This window comes from Poecile atricapillus, chromosome 11, assembly GCF_030490865.1.
Source record: "Poecile atricapillus isolate bPoeAtr1 chromosome 11, bPoeAtr1.hap1, whole genome shotgun sequence".
Classification (NCBI taxonomy): domain Eukaryota; kingdom Metazoa; phylum Chordata; class Aves; order Passeriformes; family Paridae; genus Poecile; species Poecile atricapillus.
The window spans coordinates 17,887,871-17,911,256 of NC_081259.1; the positions used below are offsets into that span (position 1 = coordinate 17,887,871).

Sequence of the window (23,386 nt, forward strand, 5' to 3'; positions counted from 1 at the left end):
ATAACTACTCAAACACGAGACAGAAAAGTGAGAGTATATTTACTCTCCTAAATACAAATGAGATAATTTGTTTTAGCTTTGAATGTGAACAAGCTCAGCTTAAGTGAGAAAATATGTTCAGGCAATCCCAAACTCTGCCATTTTAGCACTTTTTTCAACAGAGTCAAATGATAACTGGAGGGATATTTTGGCTGAACAGATAGGCTGTTCTGAAGTCCTGGGAAAGTCAGATAAAAATACACTGGAAATCTTTCTAGAAAGTCACTGTTTTTTCTCCTTCTGCTTACAACAGCAGCAATAAAGCATTCTGATATCCTCAAAACAAAGCTAAGGATTTTCAGTCCCTGATTTGTTTCACATGTAGCTTTTCTACCTAACCCCTCCAGAAATAACAACTGAAAAAGAACTGAAAATCTCTTTCAAAGTGAATCTTTTTATTTCCTGAAATGATCAGCCTTAAGGAAAAAAATCAAACACGAATCTGCTGTGCTTTATAGTCACCAGAGTATCCAGGATTTGAGAGTTTCATGAATTAATGCCTCAAGATTTTAAGCCTTCTGAGCCAAATCCGTAGGTCTGTTCTCTTCGTCACTGTTGCATAACTGAAATTATCAGAGACATTTTATGGAGGTGAAAGGATCTCTATATCCACTGCTACTTCAGTAAAGACAGGCACTGGAAATCAATAATGTTCTATTCTTACAGGCCTTGGGGTGCAAATACCCTCACTGCTCACCCAGGAACACCGAGAGGGCACTGCTGCCCCCCTGCAGGGACAGCTGCAGCTCCCCACAGAGCCCGTGGTGGGAGCTCAGCAGCAGAGGAAGGCTCTGCTGGAATTCTCCATGGGCACCACGGACTTTCCTCAGCGTGGCAAACACCAGGATCATCAGGAGAGCTGACACCAGGAGGGGTTTGTCAGTCTCCTCACGTCCCGCTCTGTGTTTTGGCAAGGGCTGTCCTGTGCTGGCAAAGCAACAGAGCAATCCCGATCCAACAGCAGATGGGGCTGAAGCCTAACTCTATTAGTGCCTGCAGACACAGCCGTGCTACCAGGGCTATCACATTTCATATGCTGACTAAATATGTTTCCAGACAAAGCTTTTTGCCAAAAAGCCACTGCCAAAAGCTTTCTCTGTATGACCTAAGAGATAGAACGTCTGCCAGACTGAGATCTGCCCAAACTTCTAGACTTTATTTTACATATACAGAGTAAAATGCCTTTGTATGTTGATCTCTCTCAAGATTTGTTGCTTCAACACTTTGCAAGGCCATATATTGTAAGAAGAAAAATTACATTAAGAAATAAGTTCTCCTAAAACCAGAGAGAGAGCATGTACAAGAATTTTATGCTCTGGTTAGCTCCCTCTTTTGATGTGTTTAACAAACAAAAGGAGTAAAATTACACTAATGGGAATCTAAATTAAATGCTTTCTTGGAACATATATTTCTCCATCACATAAAAGCTTTGATCAACCAATTTAAACAAAAGGGTTAGTGCTTGTGTTTGGGTTTTAGGATTTACCTGTGTGATCTTATTTCTCTGAAACTGCATAAGCTGCACTTGGCTCTAGAATCCCATGACAAGGCAGGCAGCTTTATGGTGTTCCAGGCTAAGCACTTCCTGCTAGGAACAGGGGAGCACTGAGGAAGTTCTGCAGTGCCCACCTGCCTGTGGCTACATCCTGATGTGTCACCACACACTGATCACTCTCCTTTGCTCTCACATTGATCTGACACTTCCTCTAAGCCAGAGTAGGGTTACACTCAACCTGAGAATGGCAACTACAGGAAACTCAGCAGAACCACAGTTCTCCAGAGGGAGTACCAACTACAGCTCTGTGCTTTCTCCCAGAACACTCTCCCCCGTGTGCCAGCAGTGCTGCCTGCAGCAGCTTCCCTCAACAATCCCACACCTGGAGATTGTGGAAATGCAGATGTGGAACCTGGACACAGAATCTATATAAACCACGTGTAGCTATTTCAGCTCTTTTGGTCTCTAACAGCCAATAGAACTGCTTTGAACACAGCCTTGACCCCCAGGAGGACTCGTGACAGTCTGGAACAGAAGAGCCACTGACTCCCCGGGCCTGTGAACCTCAGCTGTGTTTGCAACTGGCTCGGGCACAGCAGGACGAGCAGTTCTTGTCGCAGGCCCTGCCTGCAGCTGCACCACAGAGGAAACAGCCACCTTCCAAATACAGGAAATGGATCTTAAGAAAACAACCAAAACAATTCCAACACTGTGCTACTTTTGTGCTTTGAAATCAGAAGCACTCCTACGCTATTTCAAATTAAATCCACAGTGACCTTTATATGTTGAAGCAAGCATTTGCATTCTAAAAAATAACGTCAGTTTCTTCCTTGCTGAACAACTAAAAGCAATCTTTCTGCTGCTTTCCTCTCCTTTAAAAAGAATTTTTCAACTACAGATTCCCTATTATGTGTGGTAATTATGGGGAGACTGATTAGGAGTCATAAGAGAAATGAAATCTTTCAGTAGGCTGTTGCTCCCATGGCTGTCACCAGCAACTGCAGCTTGGCAGGGGGCAGCAGAGGCCATCAAAGGGACTGAGAATGCACACAAATACAAGAAAAAAAAAATCCCCCGACATTGTTCATTGCTGGATTCCTACACTATCTCCAAAACAAAGCAGGGCAACAGGAGATCCAGGCAGTCACACCTCAGGTCTCTCCAGCCGCAAGTGACCCGGTGTCTTTTCCTCCCTAACCTCCCTGCTTCCACCAGCACTCCATGTAGCTGCTAAGGAACAGGAATGTGAACCCTGCAGAGCTCCTGGCTCCTCTGAAATGAGTAGTTCAGATGACAAAACTTATTTGAAGACACTCAATCTACGCAAAATCAAGGCAATGACAAGATGTTACTTAGAAAACAGCATCAGACTCCTAAAGAAAATATTAATAGGAAACACGTAACATCAACAGTCTGCATTTCATCCCTGCATCTCAAAGCCTTTTATGTAAGTTGATAAACAGAACTATTCACAATTTATACAGGGAACCACTGCAGTGCAGTGACGTTAAGGAACTAAAATTCACCCAGTGAGTCAGTGTCAGGAGCAAGTACAGACAGACAACTTCTGCTCCCAACGGCAGATCGTGATAATGATTGAGTCAGCACAGATAATTTATCAGCCTTAAAGGCCAAATCATTCTTTGTGTATGTGAGACTAATGCTCCTCATTCCAGCAGGTACACAGCTGTGCACAGGAGGGCTCAGCCTGGCTCTGTTGAGTTGGTATCAAGCAGTCAGGAAGGCAAAAGCATATTTCAGTTTTCAGGTCAGAGGGAGTAGATGACAGATTAGGAGTTGCAGTGCAAAGATGAAGCAGGGATCAGCTGAGATACCCTCGTGTCAGGAAGCTTGCACAGCAATGCAGAAATGTCTCTGTGGCTCTTTTATTTGTTGACATCATCTTTGCTGAGAGCATGAAGATAGTAATAAACATGCATTTTAGGCATTTTGCCTTTGTTCTAGGTAATTTCAGGCTGGCAGGTCTCCTTTGGACGCATGCTGGCTGAATCACAATGAAGGCCTTCTCCAGTAATACTTTATACTAAAATAATCCAATTAAAAAGAACTTAATTGGTGTGCAACATTCTCTACAATTTCAACATTTTAAAAATGAATAGTCTCGGTAAGTACCAGATGGTGACACGCACTAATTAATCAGGCCTGCTCAATGAACGAGCATATGAAAATGAAAGCACCTATTAGACATGTGTTTGCAATGCTGTGTGCTGCAAAAAATCTCCCCCCCACTGAAAGGCTGGGATTTTCCAGAGCTGCAACCAGCACTTTCTGGTCTCTTCTGGGATCACCACATCCTGGCACAGGTTTCCTTTTGTTTGTTGTCCTCCAGGGAAAATCCATTTACCTTTAGTGCTGCTGGCCCTGACAATGGGGCTGCAATTTTTACACTGCAGAATAAACTGCATTGATCAGCCCTCTCCGGCACCAGTCCAGTCAGGGCTGCTGCACAACCACAAACCTCTCACCACTGCCAGGCCTGTCCTCAGACTGAAAAAATCAGCAGTGGGAATTCAACCTGGGCTTCCTATATGGGAGTGCCCAAAGACCACAAAACCACCACGGCTTTGTGGTTTGTCTGAACCACTTAGAGGCATCTGGACAGTCACTGATCATCGTAAATGATAGTGCAAGTCTCACACAGCAGGGAAAAAGTGATGGTTATTCTTTGCTAGGATTTGATTTCTGTTTCTTTTAAATTTTAATGTAATCATAAACATTTTAAGAGACTGTTTTAAAAACTGAAACTCATGCAGGTCCTGCTCGGGTGGGCTGTGGAAATGCTCCCAGAGAGTGTCAAGCACTCACTGCATTTGGGGTATGCCAGGAAAACCCATGGAACTAAAGAATGGCAAGAAACGCTATGGACTGGCACAACTTTATTCCCAAAGTGAAGGATATTTGCTAAATATCAGCTCACTGCAGTACCAAGCCAGAGCTCTGTCTCTGGAAGAGAGGACAGATGGACATTTCCATAAATGCTGGGCATTACCACTTCTGTCAAAAAAGAATAATTGTCTTGCTGGAGACAGGGTTTTTTTTCCCCCTGTTTTAATGTCTCACACTGCATTTTCTCTCCTTTTTTAAAAAGAGTTCAAATGACATAAATATTTCCAAACACTAAGTAAGTGAAGGAAAACCTTAAATATGGGGGGCTTTTTCCTCCCTAAAACTTACAAGGATAAAACATGATAGAACTAACCAACAAACTGGAGCAAAACCCTGCCCAGGGCTAGACAATCTGTGATGCTTCAGAAGAAAACAGGCATTTCTTTGCAATTTACCTAACCCAAGGAGATAATGCCACAGAGCAAGGAAAAGGCAAGGAATATCCTCAGGATGTGCCCAGGTAGACAGAATAGATTCTGCATCAACACTCTGGGAACACACAGAGCTGTAATAAGGCCAAGCTCTGCCCTCTGGTGCTGAGGCTCAACAGGCCAAGCCAAGGCAGGTATTTGAATAGCAACTCTTATGAGTCCCAATAATAAGAAGTCTTGACATTCTTAACTGGAGATTTTTTCCCTTTTGGAAAAAGAAATAATCATTTAGCATTAATAAAATTTTGAATTTATTTGGTTTATTTAGGCATATATAAATTCTTATAATGATGATCACTCGGAAAAGGCTGCACAGTATATTCTTTAGGAATACTTTTTATTTACATGGAAAATTGATTTTTATTTTCTACTTTTAAACAAGTTAGGTAAGCCAAACTATACATTGTTTACATTTTGTACAACTTTCTAGGATCTAGCACCAAAGTATAGGTAAGCATATCAGCTGACAGGAAAAAAGCACAGAAAAGTATCCTCAATTCCAGTGCATTTCAGTTTCTCCAAACTCTGTTTAAGGAAAATTATGAGAATTAAGCTCTTCACAGCATATTCAAAGTGCACCTGCATGACTCTATCTTGACCAATCTAATTATCTGTGATTTACCCTTCCTGGGCTCTCTTGGAATTCTGCCCTTTGATCTTTTTTCCTTTTGTTTAAACACATGCAAACACTCATGGAGAAGAACAAACTTTACCAAACCTCTCCAGAATGTGCTCACAACAATACAAAAAGCAATACCTGAGAAACATTATAGTGCTTTTATAGTCAGAAACCAGGGAACAGGTGTGGTTATCCTTCTGCTGAGCACAGCTTGAGAAGGAAAACAGGGTGGACTCATCACTGGATTGTGGAGTCCAGCAATTCTGCAACTTCTGTTTGCTTAAACCTCTCTCCCTTGCACTCCTGCAGGCTCTGGCTCCAAGGATCTGAGTGCTGAACACCTGCTGCAGCAAAACTCACAAGTGCCAACCCCCCAAAACCCCATTTCAGTTCAGCAAATAACTTGTGGATATCAAAATACAAAATAGCATTGGAAAGGATGGGGAAGAAGTGACTAAAAAGTAGCCAAAGACACCCTGAGGTGTCAGGGCAGGTAACTCAGGCGGGAAGGGCTGGCTCACAGCCAGGGTAGGATCAGCTGCAACACTGAGGCTACAGCACAGTGGGAACTCTCCAGTGGTCTCCCCCCACCGGGAGCCTCAGGAATCATTAAATAAAGACTTGGCAAGATTAAGTTTAAAAATAAATCACTATGAGCCATTATAAAAAAATGAGGTATTAAAAATAAGCGATTAATTACAAGCAGCAGCACAGCAGGGCTGGACTGAGTAGAGCCAAGAATTGTGGAAAAATTCAGGAACCAGGTGGATGAGCTATGTAAAATTACCCAGTCCCTTATCAGAACCAGGCATCAATACAGCACAGGGTGATGGGATGTGCTCTTCAGCATGACTTCTGGGAAGGAAACCTGCTCTTCCTACCAAACAATGAACCAATGGGCAAAAGAGAAATGGCACAATTTTATTTTAAGCTTTTAAGAAGTTCTCTCCAATTCCTAATGGCAGGGCATGCAAATGGTGTCACAGCAAATGCCAGGCAACCAGTAGATTACATGCTTTCTGTGTGAGAAAATCAATGACATGATTTACTGAGTATTGTGCTCAGTTCTATTTATGACATCTCAGGAAGAAGTGCTGCATAAAACAGCCACAAAAATATTTTAATATGGAAAGCTTTTCATCCCTTCAGTGAAACAAAAAGATGAGGATAGTTTAGTTCGGAATTGAGACAAATAAAATGAAATAATAGTATATTAAATGATCCATCACATAAAGAAGACAGACTGGGTGTTCCCACTTAGTGTCTATCTCAAAAAGAAAAAAAAAAAAAAAAAAAAAAAGCAATAAACCCAATGCAGCATATTTACATCTCCAAAAAGAAAATTATTCCACATAAAATGCTTCCTGAATGAAGCTGGCACTGAGATCAAGGGGTCAATGGATTCAGAGGAACAACCAGACATTTATACATGGGATGAGCTACTGACAGGTGGATGAGGTGGGCTAAACCCAAAGCTCCCAATTTCAGTGCTTCAAAGCAGCATTAACCATTTCAGTGGAGGAGAGGATTCGCTCATTACCAGATTGTTCCTGTGCTGTGAAGGGCAGGCACTGCTGGAGCCTGGGCCTGACTGCTCCTCCTACCACCAGATCCTGCTCTTGACTTTCAGTTTGATACAGCAAAATAACCCCATGGTGCAGGAACACCACATCCCATCATCTCCCACTGCTAAGGCCAGGCCTGTCTCTTCTCCTCCCACACTTTGTCATTCTTGCCCTAGACTTGTAACTCAGTCCTGAACCATCCCTGGTCTTCATTTCTACCTTTTGTGGCTTCATGTTTGATATTGGGACCTCAGGCTGTCAGCTACCTGGGCCAGGGGACTGAGTCACACCAACAGGTCCTGCAGGGATCTGGACAAACCCACAGTGATGCCCAGGTCAGGTCAGGTCAGACAGTGCAAATTAGCAAGGTAAGGAAGCCGGGTGGAAAGAGATTAGTAAAGATCAATACTGTTTGAAGCTTGTCACACTACAGGATGGAAAAATCAGAGTAAGGTTACAGAGGAATGACAGAAGAGAGATTTTTCGCTAAAAATAATTTAATCAATCAATTTAACAATTCAATTTAACTTTTGAAGATATGTACATTACTAGTTTATGGTGGAAAATACAAATAAAAATAAGCCCTATATTGCTATCTCATTCACTATGTGGTAGAGCAATGCCTGGAAAGGGCTTGAATCTTTGTAAAAACTCCTCCAGTTTCCCATTCCACAGCAACCATCTCCTCCCACTGCCATCTGCTTGGTGCATTCATTTTGCCTCATTCCTCACATCTATGATGAAAGACAGACATTCTAATTTGAGGGCCTCTTTGATAATCTTGAGAAACTAGCTACAGGTAATTTTTTGACCATCAAAGCTGATTCCAGCAGCTTACTCTCACTCAGGCTACTCTTCTAATTAGGGTGTCATTTATTCATCCCAATAAGCCACTTCACCAGGCAAGATGAATGCAAGAAATTTTCATCTGCAGTCGTAAGCCAGAGCAGTGAAATGAGTGATGAGCTCCAAGTCAAAAGGTTAAAGATATTAATGTTTACTAGTGTTGAAGTTTACAACAGATAATTTCTTTGCTTATTCTCCTTATGCTTTGCCTAAAATCCATCCCCATAAAATGGCAATCCACCACTGATAAGAATGTTATTAGGGATAAAAATCACCAGCATAGCTTAAATTCAGAAATGGAATTAGAAGGTACTGGCATTGGATGCTTTTAGCATATATAGTAAGAATTGATTTTTTCCTTATTCTGATGATTAAGAGTTGTGCCTGCCAGTCCACAACACCCAGGCACATGGTGGGGGCTCTGTGTGCAGCCCTCTCCCTTCACAGGGACACAAAAGGACTAACAGCCAAACCCAGGGCACCTCATAGTCAGTAATCAGCACTTTAGGCTACCAAAAGGACAAGATGTAGGGCAGGAAAAAAACCCCAACAAAATCCCAGTTATTTTATTTTAGTTCCCAAAAATCTGATTGCATATTTTAAAATAATCCACACATGGAAAACTATGCAATGAAGGCATCATTAAATATAATCAAGGACGGAATCAGAAAGGAAATGCAACAGAAACCCTGTGCTAGTTTTTATCTTTACAGTCAATGACTGGTTTTTGCAGCTGGGGAATTTGCTCAATTTACTCCATGAGAGAAGAAGTACCCTGCATTTTCACAGACAGATGTTTAAACCTATCAAGTGTGTAAACCACTACAATTTTTAGCCAGTGCCATAAGAGGAGCAAAGGGAAGCAGGAATCTCTTGCTGCTCCTGAGCAGGTTTATCCAGGCAGGAAAAGCCTGCCCTCATTGCCCATGTGCTCCGGGGCAGCAGGAGCAGCCAGCTGCATCCGGCCACCTAAAAACCAGAGGTGGCTTTATCACAGAGCCCCAGGGCTGGAGCCCAGGCTGGCCCAGCCCTGCAGCTGCTCCTGCCACCCCTGCCCAGCCAGCCTGGCCCACACCCACTGCTAATGAAGAGCTGCTGATCATACCTGGGAATGCTGAGCTTGCAGCCCAGCCAGCGCTCGCTCCTGGATCAGGACACAGCAGGAAACAACAAAGCTGAAGCACAGCAAACGAGCTCTAGCAAAGGAAAGAGAAAGAAAATCACCACCAACATTCAATTCTCTTTCTTTAGTTCTTCTTTACAGATAGAAACGTTTTCCTAAAGGAGCTGATTGCCAAACATAAATTTTGCTACTTGTGCTTGACAGAATCCTGAGAATGCAAAGGCTTTTGTAGCCAGAAAAAACAGTGTGAATTTTCTACTCTTGTACTGCTGAGATGACTCAATATCAGTCCACAGGGGTCTGAAGGTAAAAGCAGAACCACACTCATCTGAATTCCTTGCCTTTCAAACGAGGTTTTTATGACAGAATACTTTATTAGCAAACGGGGCTGCTACAAGCCCACACCAGAAACCACACCAAGCCCAGGGCAATTACCTTTTGTCACTGCCATGCTGAGTGAAATGAGAAAGGCTGCTATTACCTGCTCTCTTGGAGGGTCTTGAGGGAGGTTTATTCCTGCCATGTGCAATGCTGTGGCATTTGGAAGTAAATTGTTTATAACAAGAAGCAGTCTGAGACACCAGCCACAGCAGCAGCATCAAGCTGCACGGCAGCAGCAAAACTCTGCCCACTGCTCCCTGCTGAGCTCCTGGGATCAGACTCTGGGGACCGGTCAGGAGACACCACCATATTCCTGTGCATGAGGAAATTGCTCAAATTGCTTCAACCTCTCTCCCTTGCACTCCTGCCTTCCCTGCTGCTGCTTCGGCACCGCTGTGCACACGGAGGGAAAGCTCCAGGTCTCCCCAGGATGGTCAGAGAGGAGACTCCACGCTCTCTGTAGCGTTCCACCTTGCGATTTATACAGAAAAAAAAGAGCTATGGCAGATTTCAAGGTTCTGGGCTCAACCTTGGCTTAATTAGTCATGGTGGCATATGTTCTGTGATGGTTACATAAACAGGGATGGGATCCCAACCGGTGGCCAAGGGGTTGCCATGGTAACCATGACAGCCATCAGTGCTGCCTTACTCATCAGTTTTGCCCCCGTACTTCAGAAGCACTTCTGATCCTACTTTGCTATTTTCAAATAAAAATATGAATAAACAGAGCTCTCTAGCCTTCCTTCTCTGGAAACAAAGTTGCCCGAGCCTTTAAGCACCAGTGACGTTTGTGAATTGATAGCAGCACCCTTGGGCTGTTGCTCTCCAAAGACAATGCAGTGTTTCTGGAGCCTCACACCAGGGACAAACACAGCAGAACAATCCCTTCCACTCCTGAAACAGATCCCTCCACACTGGAGTCCAGACACTGACCTTTGGAGACTGTTAGCCACAACTCAATGATGTGCTCACACCTTCTACCAGCTTTTGAGCAGCTTCACTTCTCTCAGTGCAATTAGACAAGCCTGGCCTAAAGTCTTTTACTCCCAGTTTGCAGCTGTACATAATAAATAAAAAAATGTATTTCCTCCATCTTTTTTTTCCCAGTATAGCTAGTGCATATCTCTGCTTTTAAATCTCCAGCTCTCCCTATTTACATTTTCTTTCAGACTGCTCATAAAGAAAACCCTGACTAATTTTAGGACAAAGATTAATAAAGATCATTCTGCTCAGTAACAGCTTTCTACCTACAACCAGTTTCAGACCTGTCACCTATAGCCAGGCCTAACCCACAGAACATCCACTGCCTTTTCATCATTAAAAATGAAACTAAAACATACTAGATTTAAAAGTTAATTTAGCCTTTTGTATACTTGTTAACCAAGTTATCTATTTATACCTCACTAAAATCCAGCATCTGCAAAGACAATATACAGAGGCACAAGGAAGACAGGAAATAATGGTTTTTCAAATACAATGAAGTTGTGTTTTATTTTCAAGCTATTTTAAAAAGAAAGCCTTTTCTTTGCAATAGTATCCAGAAGTTATTAGACAGAAAAGCCAGTCTCAGTAATCTGAATAAAGATTAAATGCTAAATTTTTTGGATTTCAGTGATTTGCAGAAACATTTTTTAGCATAACCAGAAAATGAGTCACTACTAACTTCACCTTCTATAACTGTTTCAAGTGCAAATAATTTCTCATCTGACAATCACTCAGCTTTTAAAGTTTGCTGTTTTATAAAGTGTTTATTGAAACCTAGCATGTGAACAGGGATCCCAAAGCCTTAATTTTGAGTGAAACTGCAGTATGTCAAACTCAATAAAGGCAGAAGACTTGTTTGGATGCCAGATAGCTGTATGTAAAAAATAGTGAAGTTAATAATAGGAGATTTATCAGCTGCCTGGGTACAGGTGTAGGATTGGCCTCTTGGTTGCTTTATGCAGCAGAGCTGGGAAACTGAAGCAGATCTGCCCTGTGCTGTGCAGATCTTTGAAATATATGTCAATACAAAAATTTTTGCTACATAAAAACACTTGTTTCTCCTATCTTTCTTTAGAGAGCAAAGTAATTTCTTTATTTCCATGTGGTAGTGCAGGAAAAGGAAGAGTAAAGGGAAAAGTGGAGAGACAGTAGTTGTAAGGAACAGCTCTGCACAACTTCTGTTCACCTGTGGCTGTGCCAAAGCAAGGTTTGGGTGGGTTCCAAGAGGAGCCCCTGCCCTGCCCTGCCCTGCCCTGCCAGGTGCCCGAGCAGCCACAGTCCAGCCCCAGCCAGTGCCACACGCCAGGCACCCCCAACTCCCTGCACTGCTGCTCCAGCCCAGAGCTCTTCCAAGGCTGAGATAATCCAACACGCTTAACAAAAGGATGGGCTCATAATGCTAATTAGCTTTGTGTAGTCAGGAGATAGACTGGAGCCTCTATCTCTAATGTCCTATGTTAAATCTGTTCTCTTCACATAAAGACCGGTACATTAACCATGTCTTATTTTCCCATTTTCTTTTCAGGGAGCCTGGATAGATTGTAATGCACATGGATAGACTGAAATGCTCAGCAGATGATTTTGCTTAAATCTCAAGTAAGACAAATGTGACGAGCTCTTCAATCACTGCCCTGGGATGTGTGGGCGATGTATTACATTTTACAAGGAACAGCATTTGGAAAAATTCCGTTTTCACTCCTCAGCCACTGTACTCTTTTAATTACTTGCTGAACTTGAAGAAAGAAGAACGGGAAAGGAAAAGGGCAGAGGAGACTTCAGAGAGATAATGAGATGGCTGCCTGCTGAAGTGAGGCAGCAGCATCATTAATGCCTGAGCTAAAGGAGGAACAGGCAGATCCTCACCTCTGCCCCCATGGCAGCTCTGGGGTGGCTGCAGTCACTGGTTTGCAGTGACAAACACACCAAGCTCTAGCAGCAAGTTCCCTACTGGAGTCAAGGGGTTTGTCTCATAGGGCGTCATGGAAGATCCCAGTTTGAGGCTCTGTAGAAGCAATAACATAAATTCTGCCTCAAATCTCCACAAACCATTAATATGCCAGGAACCAGAGACAAATGAAAGTCTCTAAAGGTCCCTGGAATTTTACCACTTACTGTGCCTATGCATTGCCTGGTGCACACTTAATTTTTACTAAAAATTTAGTGCAATGCAATAAATTAGGAAGAGCTGTCGTACTAATTTTTTTTTTATGTCCAATTTCAATCTTCCCTATGAAAAATATGATTTGAAAACTCTTGTAGATATTGTTATCCAAGGACTACAGGTTGTTTGGGTGGATATGATGAACTGCTCCACACCAATGTGGACAATACCTTTGTTTCCTTGTAGATGCAAGCATGGGAGCATTTTCCCAAGATCCTGCATTATTCCTGCTGCTAAACATACTCCAAGAGTTCTCAGGTGAGTACATACTTTTCTTACAGAGGTAACCAAGTTCTGACTCTGACATGATCAGAGGTCAAGCATCAGGTTCAAAAGTTTTGCACAAGTAAAGCACAACTGAGAGCATTATTGTCTTTCAATATTATTATTGTAATATCTGATGATAAATGTAATGCCACAAGTGTACAGCTTTAATTGAAATGTAAGCTAAACTGTTTGTTGATAGTCTCTTTCAATTGTCCTTTGCTAATTATGAAAATAATTCTAATAATTACTGTGCCCAAAATATCTGGGAAGGAGATCAAAATCACTATCTGAAAATTAAGCACAGTAGTTCAGGGGTTAAAGTCACAAAAATGATGCCTTCTTTAAAAACACACCTCTACAGTTTGCATACTGCTGTAGCAGAAAACTACAAATGAGACATATTTGAAACACACACACACAAAAGGGAAGAAATCGCAAGTATCAGATCAGTTGGGGTATTCTGAGATCTTCAGATTGAGATCTACAAAAAACATCACAGGCAGAAAGTAAGTGTGACCAGATAAAAGGGGACTTAAAACTGTGAAAAAATGATTACAAAAGAGAAATATTATACTATTAATGAATTCCAGGAAGAATTCACTTAGCCAGCTTGTCCAGTGAAAGATGTTAAACTCGGGATCATTTCAAGCCCATGCCACAGAGAGCAGCCTGTCAGAACCTACTGGGGAGGATGTGTAACACCCAGCCAGAGCCTGCTGGAGCAGATCCATGGGAGATCCCAGGGCTCTGCCCTCAGCCCTGGCTTTGGGGATGATTCCCACTGTGCCCTCAAGTAGGTCTGTTGGACCAGCCCCAGCACTGGGGGCATTTCACGGAATCACAGAATCACCAGGTTGGAAGAGACCTTCAAGATCATCGAGTCCAACCCAGCCCTGACACCTCAGCTAGACCAAGGCACCAAGTGCCACTTCCAACCTTTTGTTAAACACAGCCAGGGTTGGTGGCTCCACCACCTCCCTGGGCAGACAAATCCAGTACTTCAGCACCCTTTCTGTAAAACCTTATTCCCAATATCCAACCTATATTGCCCTTGGCCCAGCTTGAGACTGTGTCCTCTCGTTCTCTTGGCTGCTGTCTGGTGAGAGAGACCAACCCCCAGTGACTACAACCTTTCAGGAGGTTGTAGAGAGTGATAAGGTCACCCCTGAGTCTCCTTTTCTTCAGGCCAAACAACCCCAGCTCCCCCACAGCACCCCCACATCACACAGACCCACACATGGTGTGCCAAGTTCCAACAGGTAACTTCCAATCCACATAATTCACTCCAGCTTTTAAAAAACACTGCAAGTCTTCATGTAGTAACCTTGTGGACATGAGAACATGCAATTTTTTGCAATTATTTTATAAGGAGAAGGAGAGAGGTTATAATAGGATTATGAGCAAGGACTCAGTTCTAAAATTATCGTCAGCTTTAACAATTCACAATTCTAACCCCCTCTCCCTTTTGCTTATTCCTAAAGCCTTTCTTCTTTTCCCTCTTGTGCTTAATCTGATCTAAATTCTTTCAGGATGTCAAGGGGATAAATCTGCTATTAAGAGCTACTAGTTTCCATTTGCTTTTTAGAAGTGGGTGTGTGACAACACTCTGAGGCATTACACAGGCAATTAGGTATGCACAGGATGCCCTGCTCCAGAGAGACAATATGCAGAGAAGTGGAGGCTAAAACACTTCTGCATTAACAGGAGGACCCTCCAAGTGCTTTGCAGAGTGTGCTCCAGGGCCACTCAATTGTCCCACAGTGTCAGTATTCCAAGCACAAGACATTTAACTCTGTTTCTTCTGACACCGAAGTATCAACGCAGGAATCAGGTATTTATCCAATGCCAGTAACAAGATTTCCACCTTGCAATTTTCTGCAACTTAAATGTAAATGATGCATGAAAAATGTGTTCTTATGAGATATTAAACACAAGCCAAGTGCTGTAACAAAAAAGTAGGAAACACCCCAATGATCTCTGTGTTTTGTCATCATCAATGACTGCAGCCCCGAGGAGCCTCCAGCTCCTGCCAACCCAGTAGCAAGTAAGGACTCAGTGCAGCTTCGAAGAAATTATGATACTTTCTTATGTGCATTCAGAAAGAGACAGCCATGAAGCATTGCCTCACTAAATGTTATAAAAGTTCTTATAAATATTCATGTGCAGCATTTGTACTCTGAGTATTTAATCATTTCTTTACAAGAAAGGAGCAGGGAGAAGAGGAAAGGAAGAAATACTGTTTCTTCAATTCCAAAGAGATCAAGGTAACAGAAGAGGCAAACTTGTGCACAGGTGATCTACAAATTAGTCAGCACTGGGTTTAATAAACCCAGAAACCTACAAAAAAAGCATTTTTTCAGGTAGATTTTCTTTTTTCTTTACATCTGAAGTTACACAATAGTTTGCAGGTATTAACCTAATGATTTCTTTGATCATTTGAATTACTTGCATTTTGATCCTTTGAATTTTTACATCATTGGTTTTTGAAAATCAAGCCTCATCTGTCGCTTCTGACATTTGTGTGAAGACAGATTCAGCTGCACTCCAAAGCTCATTGTCCCAGGTAAACCCAAAACCAGAGCAGCAGCCAAACAGGGCTGGAGAGGCTTTGTGCCACTGCCACTCCATCCATCCATCCTCTCACAGCTGCTGGCAACTAAAATAGCAAAGACTGAGAGTCCTGGCAGCATCTCATGCAAGCTCTGACCATGGCACGCAGCCCTTGATCAAGCCTCTCAGACCTAAAGTTTATCAATAGTGCTGAGAATTAATATAGATTCCTGTAATACATGCTGACAATACAAAAGCCTCTTCAAAAGCGGCTTGTGCACAAAAGAGAAAAGATATTGCAGAACAGCTTTGACATCAAATTATAAGCCTAATAGAAAAGCAAAGATATGTGGAGCAATAACACCTGAACTGCTCAGAAATCACCCAGCAGAGACAGCAGTGAGGGCTCCTGCCTTGCTGTGATGTGGCCTCCAAGCCAGACCAAGAAAGCCTTGGACACTTTTCCCTATCCTTCCACTCCAGGAACAGCAGTTCTTGCTGGAGACCTGTGTTACACTGAGCCTGGGGGTACCAGTGCCCTTGCAGACACCACACTCTGGATGTCCTTCCCCATCCAGGATGCTGGAGCTCGAGGAAAAAATAACAATCAAAGATGTTTATTACTGCAGGCCCAGCTCCTTCACATAGACCTTGGCTGGCAAGCAGAGCCAGTGCTGGCTGCACAGGCTGCAATAACAGTGCAAGAAGCTTATTGCTGTGCTGCTTCTGGTTCCCTGGTGGATCAGGCAAGGCAGATTCCTGCCAGCTGTACCTGTCTCTGCTCTCAGGTGTATTGGACGAGTCTCCATGGAGTCACCCCAGGCCCATGCCATGTTTAGAATTACAAAGCAAAATGAAAAGTGGTGCTGCCTTTTGCTTCCCTCAGGAAAACTGCCTCTTGCAAATGGTTTTATCATTTTCATTATATCCTGTTTGATTTGCTTTACCATCTTGACTGGAACAATAGCTAAGACATAATAGAAAAAGATTTTTCCACAGGCTGGTTCTAATTACATTAAATCTCAAGTGAGATAGGACATTTAAATAAGAAACAACAACTGCAGAGTCTGAGATAATGACATACCAAGATACCAGGCTTTTTGAGAGTGCCATTAAAATGATGCATGAAGCATTACAGCTACTCCAATCGGGTTTCAACACGAAAGCCATTCCTTCTGTGGCACAGTGCTGCAGAGAGAGGTCAGCACTTACTGCACTCAATGTGCTACTCAACAATTAGGAACCATTATCCCTTATGCTGAAGCTGCAACATAGACACAAGCTTGAATTTCTGTATGAGGTGAGGCAGTTGGGAATGCAGGGTCCCTGGGATGAATCACCTCATGAACCACAAAATAGAGTGGAGGAGCTTATGAAGAGCTCCTGGATTTTGTGAGTTATACCTTTAACATTTTGTCATTATAATTGAATTCTCTTAATTTCCTGGAAAACATTCTTTAGATTTTCTGGAAACCATTGAAATATAGACATGTGAAATGGAGACTGTGGCTGTGTGTCCTGCAAACACAGTTCAACCTGTCACAGTCCCACTGCTCGTTTGTTTAACCTTGGAGCCACGGCACAGCTGCGCTGCCGACACTGCTGCTTACGGGGCCCTGCAGCAAAGCCCCTGCTGGAAATCAAACCTGAGGAAAGGGGACTTCTGTGTCCCTGGTCCCCTGCTGGAAATCAAACCTGAGGAAAGGGAACTCCTGTGTCCCTGGTCCCCTGCTGGAAATCAGACCTGAGGAAAGGGAACTTCTGTGCCCCTGGTCCTCTGCTGGAAATCAGACCTGAGGAAAGGGAACTCCTGTGTCCCTGGTCCCCTGCTGGAAATCAAACCTGATGAAAGGGAACCTCTGTAGGGAGGAAAGGACTTCAGGCACTTCCCCTGTGCCTTCCTTTCCCTTGGCTACTAAGTGCTAACCCAGGCAAAGGGAAGGAGAAGGGTTGGCCTGTGGGGATCGAGGGCACCCTCAGCCAGCTTGGAGACAACACTAATGGGGTGGGAGCGTTGATCTGCTGGAGGGACCAGGACAGGCCAGATCCGTGTGCCAAGGGCAACTGCATGAGGTTCAACAGGGTGAAGAGCTGAGTCCTGCCCTTGGCTCACAACTCCCTGCAGTGCTACAGGCTCAGGCAGAGGGACTGGAAAGCAGAAAAGGCCCTGGGCAGCAGCTGAACACAAGCCCAGGTGTGCCCAGGGAGGACAGAAGGCCGATGGCACCTGAGCTGCAGCAGCAGGAACAGTGACCATCTGTCTGTGCTGGGCACTGCTGTGGCCACACCTCAAATCCTGGGGTCACGTTTGGGCCTCTCACAACAAGAAAGACATGGAGTGCAGGGGAAGTTTAGGTTGGATATTAGGGAAAATTTCTTCCCTGAAAGGGTTGTCCAAGCCTAGCAGAGGTAGGGTCACCACCCCTAGGGGGATTGAAAAGCCATGTGGCTGTGGCACTTGGGGACATGGGGCAGTGCTTGGACACAATGATCACAAGGGTCTTTTTCAACCTGAACAAGTCTCTGATTCTGTAATGAGGGAGAACAGTTCACCCATTGCCCTTGCTTACAGTTCATCACTAGGCTGAATAACCAACATCAAACCGTGGCTAAGTGACTCAGCTGTATGGCCAGAGCTGAAGCTGGTCTGTAGATACACAATCACTTTCTTATCTGTCCAGCTAGTTTTGCATAGCTATCATAGGAAAGTTTCAAGGAAATTCACGAGATACTGAGGATTGAGAGACTTTGTTTCAGTCAATAAAAAGAATCTGTGATTCTAAATTCTATACTCTGAGAATATAAACTTTCACAGTAACAGGTCAGCAAGTACAGCATTCTTGTCCAAGTAGCAAAACATTAATTCTCTATTAATAATCAAGTGCACAAAAGAAAATTTACAAAGTTTATTTCAGCACACAAAATAAAATTATTTTCTGGTGTATATTCCACACTTCAGCCTTGCCCCACTGAAGTGCTCTGACTGTGAAGATTGTCTGTGCTCACCCAGTGCCAGAGCAGGATGATGGCTCACACACAGCTCAGTACTTGCAGTTCTATGACCACATGGCAAAAACATTTGTTAAATGCAGCTCAGGTATCTGCACAGCCACTGCTGGGGATGCCTCTCTGAATAGAGCCCATCTGAACAGAAATACACATGCAACTATTTCTGCTTATGACAATATTTAATTATATATTTATAATTAAATAAAGAAGGAATTTAACTTGTACACCTTTCCCTATCAGCTACTGGTTTTGTTAACTTCCTTTAGGCCCTTATGCTTATAAGACATCTCTAAGCTAAAACCAGATGGCCACGCTCACCTTCATGTACCCTTACTACTTCTCCTGACACCTCTGGACAGCCCCAGCTTTCAAATTGCAGCAAATCCACCTGTGGGTGAAGAGGAAGGATTGATTCATCTCAGGGAGCTGAACATCAGCAGTGAGCAGCAACAGTCAGTCAGTGGCACAAGGCTGCAAGGCCATGAAGAGCAGGGAGGCTGCTGCACCTCTGTCTCCCTCTGCTCACCAGGAACTGTCAGGGGATGTTTCAGCAGGTTTTGTGCAGCATCTTGGCCTGAACAGAGCCTGTTCTGAAGTTCCTGGGCTCACACTGCCTGCCCTTTTCCACCACTCCCAGCTGCTGGCACAGACCTTCCACACTGGATCCCACTGAAAACGTGCAATTTTACACGTGAACTACACAAAAGGCTGTTTCTTCCCCAAACAGAGGAATAATTAGAAAACTTGCCAGTGTTGCTCAGGAGTTGAAATAGAGGCTGGTAACAAGAGGCTGCACAGGCCATGACAGCCTGAGAGCTGAAGCAAGCTGAGGAGTGTCTCCCCAAGCCAGGACATCCCTGGGAGTCAGTGCTGGTAAATCAGCAGCACAAGGGCAAAACCCAGAGCCCCAATTCCCCAATGGGCTGTGATCTATGGCACTTGCAGTGGCACACACACACACACTCCTGATTTGTCACCCAGCTTTCTTCCTGCACAGGCTGGTGGTCTCTCATTAAGACCAAAATTTACAGAGCAGATTTCAGCTTTTATAGAACCCACTGTGCTTTCTAGAGATCCACCTTGTCTTTCAGTCAAATGAAATAACATTTTCTGTCTCTGGCTCCTGGGGGTTGTTTTCCCTTTTATTTTTTTTTTAAAGATTCATTTAGATCTTGCAATGCCTATTTCTCAGCCAGACTGTCAGGGATGTTAATGAGATTTATCCTCACAGTCTCTCTCTTTCTCTGCCCCCTTTCATTCTTTGACACACAAGTGCTTTTATGTTGCAGGAAATGAGGACAACAGAAAGCTGCAGATCCCATGAATGTAAAAATTGTCTTGAAGGCATGGAACAATCCAGCCCTAATTACAGCCAGCTGAAGCCTGCTCTCTTTGCACTAATACTTAGGTAATTAACTGAATACTGACTGATGCAAGACTCAAGTATGTCACTACCACTCAGATATTCAAGGTTAATTTTTGTATCCATCACCAACATCAAGCTTAATGGATATTACCAGCTAAACTCTTGAAAATCACTAACACAAGAGTCATAGTCACAGCAAGGACTATTTCCTTCAATGAGCTTGATGCCATCTTTCTTTAGCTGCAGAAGAAATATCTTTTACATTAATGAGACAAATCCATTAATTTTGATCTATTTAATACTTGTAAATACTCACTTAAAGCCCTAAACTTAAATACACTGAAACCACAACACTGATGTAATAAAATACCCTCAAACTGTTCCAGTGGGCATTAGAGTAACACCTGTTTATTTCTCATAGTATGGCCTCTTTAAATTGGTTGGTGTGTGTATCCTCCTTGGTAAACTCAATATGGATTTTGAAAGCAAACAATTCTACACTGCAAATCAAATATCCTGATTTGACTGCCAGTGCATTTATCTGAAACTATTACAGGAGGAGACAGCAGAGATAGTGCTCAACAAGTCTGAAATGTCTGTAAGTCAGAACTGCTGATGCACTTCTCCTCCTGCATGGAACAATACAAGTTTAGATTGTGAGGTACCTGAACTGTACTTTCAGAAAAAAAACTGAAAGAGGAAGTCAGTACCAACAAGAGAAAGTTGTCTTTCTTAGTTCCATTTTCAGCAGTGCTTTCCCTGAAAACAGCAGGTTTTGAACAGATTCAATCCCTCTGACTGGTTTACAGCTGCACTGATAGGAGAAAACAAGGTGTCATTGCTTGTTATCAAGTGGTACTTTTATTCCTAGTTACTAATTTAAGAAATCACTGTGAAAAATTTGAAGTTTTTTTTTAACCTGGTAAAGATGCTCACAAGAACAGCAATAGAGCACAGTAAAGACACAGTAAAACAGAAACAGAGCTAATCAGTAATTGTTAAATCTTGGGTAGAGCAATGCAGCAGATAACTAACATGCATCTCATCAGCCTGCAGTGCTCTCAAAAAATCTGGGTGGGGAGGCAGGAATCTAAAGAATCTGGAACAGGGATTCTTTTCATTTTGTATCTTATTTGTCCTCACACCTTCTTATCTAGTAATGGAAAAATAAACAATCCTGGTTATGTTTGCACATGGCCTACCATACTCCTTCAGTAGGAAAAGTCTGAATTTTGTGAAGTATCTTTGGAATGCCACTGTAATGTAAATCACAAAGCACTGCCACCACAGCGAAGTTAAAGTGTAACCTGCAGTTTTCCCCAAGAGAATACACAGAATTTATATCACCAGAAATGGAAAGCAACAGAACAAAAATAAAAGCTTAGCAAAAAAAGTAGGTTAACTCATAGAGAGAATGATACATAAGACAAGGCTGAAAAACAAAGCAAGGCAGGTATTTTTGGAAATATTCTAAAGTCTCTTTAAAGCCCTGCCTATTTGCCTGTGAAGTATTTCTGCTTAAAATATAGATATGCTAATGTTTATATTTAAGATAGTCATGACTGGGCTGAAAGAACTCTTTGGAAGAACAAAGGAAGAAAGACTGAACACCATCAGCAGTTGGCTCTGAGTGCATTTTCAGACTTATCCTGGGGAGAGTTCAGGAATCACAGAATCATTAGTGTTGAAGGGGCTTCTGAAGGTCATCTAGTCCAGCTCCAGGGAAATGGATGTTTGAGAGGAAAAGTTGCACTCTGGATAAATTGAAGAAACCTTTTGATTCTGATAAGCCTCCAAAACTCCAATTATTTTGTGTTAAAGAAGGCACAAAGAAGCACTACTGCAGCAACTCCCTGGATGAGGTGAATCCAGCACTGCCCAGAACCTTGGGACAGTGGCACTACCTGCATTCCATGGAAATCATTATTGCTTGTGGTAATTATCTTTTCCACCTAGAAGTTCATAGTTTTCTTAATTAGCAGGATCCAAACTGTATGCAGATTTTTGGTGAGTTTTTTGTTTGATTTTTTTGGGTTTTTTTTTGATGGGTTTGTTTTTTCATATTATTTTTTTTTGTTGTTTGGAAGAATGGGAATGTGTTCCTTGCCAAGGCCACATCACATAATAACAGACTAGAGAAAAATGAAAGGACCCAGCATGAAAAATACAATGTAATTATCACCAACTGAGCAGCTGATAAAAGAAATGACAGAGTAAAATACACAAGTTTCACATGATGGAAATTCAGGGAAAGTGAATTTGTTACAAATATTGAGCAAATGAAAAGAGGAGACTTCACCATAAGCAAGGCCTCTCACCTCCCAACCACTGAAATTTCCCTCCTCCTGCATGAGCAATCTGCCATCCCATCACAAAAGGAGCTACAAGACCCCCAGCAGCAGAGCTCCTCGGATGGAACTTACAGGAGAGCATGGCCAAAACGAAGAGCAGGAGCCCCACACACTTACAAGATGATTTTTTCCATTTTGTCCTGCTTATTTGAGATTTTCAGCCATCACAATGGCTTGAATTCAGCAAACACAGCATCAGCTGCCTTCTATGGGCTCAACTGACAAGGACAGTATTTTTAACACACCTGTGACAGGCACATTTTAGGGATAAGTCTAGGTGAGAACAGAGACTACTGCAAGTGTGAAAAATCTGAACTGCCCTCTGGAAAGAAGTGCATATAGTGACATGGAATAAATATTATTAAATTATTGTTGGTTACTCTGTCAGTATTTTGAATCAGCTTTCAGCCATTAAAACCTCTGCAGGAAAACCCTGGTTGAACCTGACAAATGAACATGCCAGGGTCTCAGGAAGAAAAATGTCTTTTTTCCCCAATCCAAACACATCCTGACTTTAGTATCTTCAGCTTCTTTTGAGATAAATATCTTCAATTTTGCATCTTTCTTTTGTAGATGTGTAATTGCAGTTAAAATGTTCCCCTTTCTGTTCCCTGTTTTACCTTGAGAGGGAAGCAGCTGTCCTGTTCTGCACAGGGAGCACACCCAGCACAGCCGTCTGTGCCCAGTGCTTCTCCAAACTGCCAGTGTACAGAAACTGATACAACACTTGGAGCCTGGAAAACTGTTCAGGAATGCACAAATGAAATACACTACAGAAATGTAAGATCATTGAAAGAGTGTTATTATTCTTATTATCCTAAAAATCCATCTAAGCCAGTAGCTCCTGCCTGCCCCTACAGATACCTTGCTTTATCTACAGCACACATGGATCACAACAGGCTCCTCTTCAGCACCAGCATTTTTGCTCCTTCCTTGTTCTATGTGCCAAGCCAAAGAGAAGCAAAGCAACAAAGGCTGATGTTGTTCTTGGAAAAAATTGGGTTCTGCAGGAGTCAGTGGGCAGTCTCATTTCATGCACACACAGGCTCGTGCTCTGTACGGTGAGGGAACCTCTGTGAACACGTTCCTGGTGCAGTCTTGTCAAAGGGAAGCATCCCATGGAATGTGTGTGGGTCCTGTGTGTGGGACAGGAGCCTGAGAGGGGTTTCAGAAGAATCCTCTGTGATGGCACCTTGCTGTGTGGCTGCACAGCTGGGCAGGCTGAGGTGTACGAGGTGCTCACAGCCTCCCATTGTTACTGGGAAGGTGGTGACTTCCTCTTCATTGAATCT

At 42.9% G+C, this 23,386-nt stretch overlaps 1 protein-coding gene and 1 long non-coding RNA gene across 5 annotated transcripts in view; one reads left to right on the forward strand and one right to left on the reverse strand.

The window, feature by feature from the left end:
• PEAK1 (pseudopodium enriched atypical kinase 1) overlaps nucleotides 1-23,386 on the reverse strand; it is a 110,089-nt gene that overhangs the window by 36,138 nt on the left and 50,565 nt on the right. For 2 of the 4 annotated variants that reach the window (XM_058846535.1, XM_058846532.1), the window contains exon 3: nucleotides 9,008-9,098. The gene's annotated coding sequence lies outside the window, so the exon portion shown is untranslated. Of the gene's footprint in view, nucleotides 1-9,007; nucleotides 9,099-18,695; nucleotides 18,766-22,714; nucleotides 22,765-23,386 lie in introns of those variants that run through there. The other 2 variants (XM_058846533.1, XM_058846534.1) reach the window with 2 other exon arrangements.
• The window catches only part of LOC131582927 (uncharacterized), a 48,616-nt gene that overhangs the window by 16,792 nt on the left and 8,438 nt on the right, over nucleotides 1-23,386 (forward strand). Inside the window, exons 2-3 of the long non-coding RNA XR_009278415.1 lie at nucleotides 11,916-11,986; nucleotides 12,738-12,809. This is a non-coding gene — a long non-coding RNA (uncharacterized LOC131582927). The remainder of the gene's footprint in view (nucleotides 1-11,915; nucleotides 11,987-12,737; nucleotides 12,810-23,386) is intronic.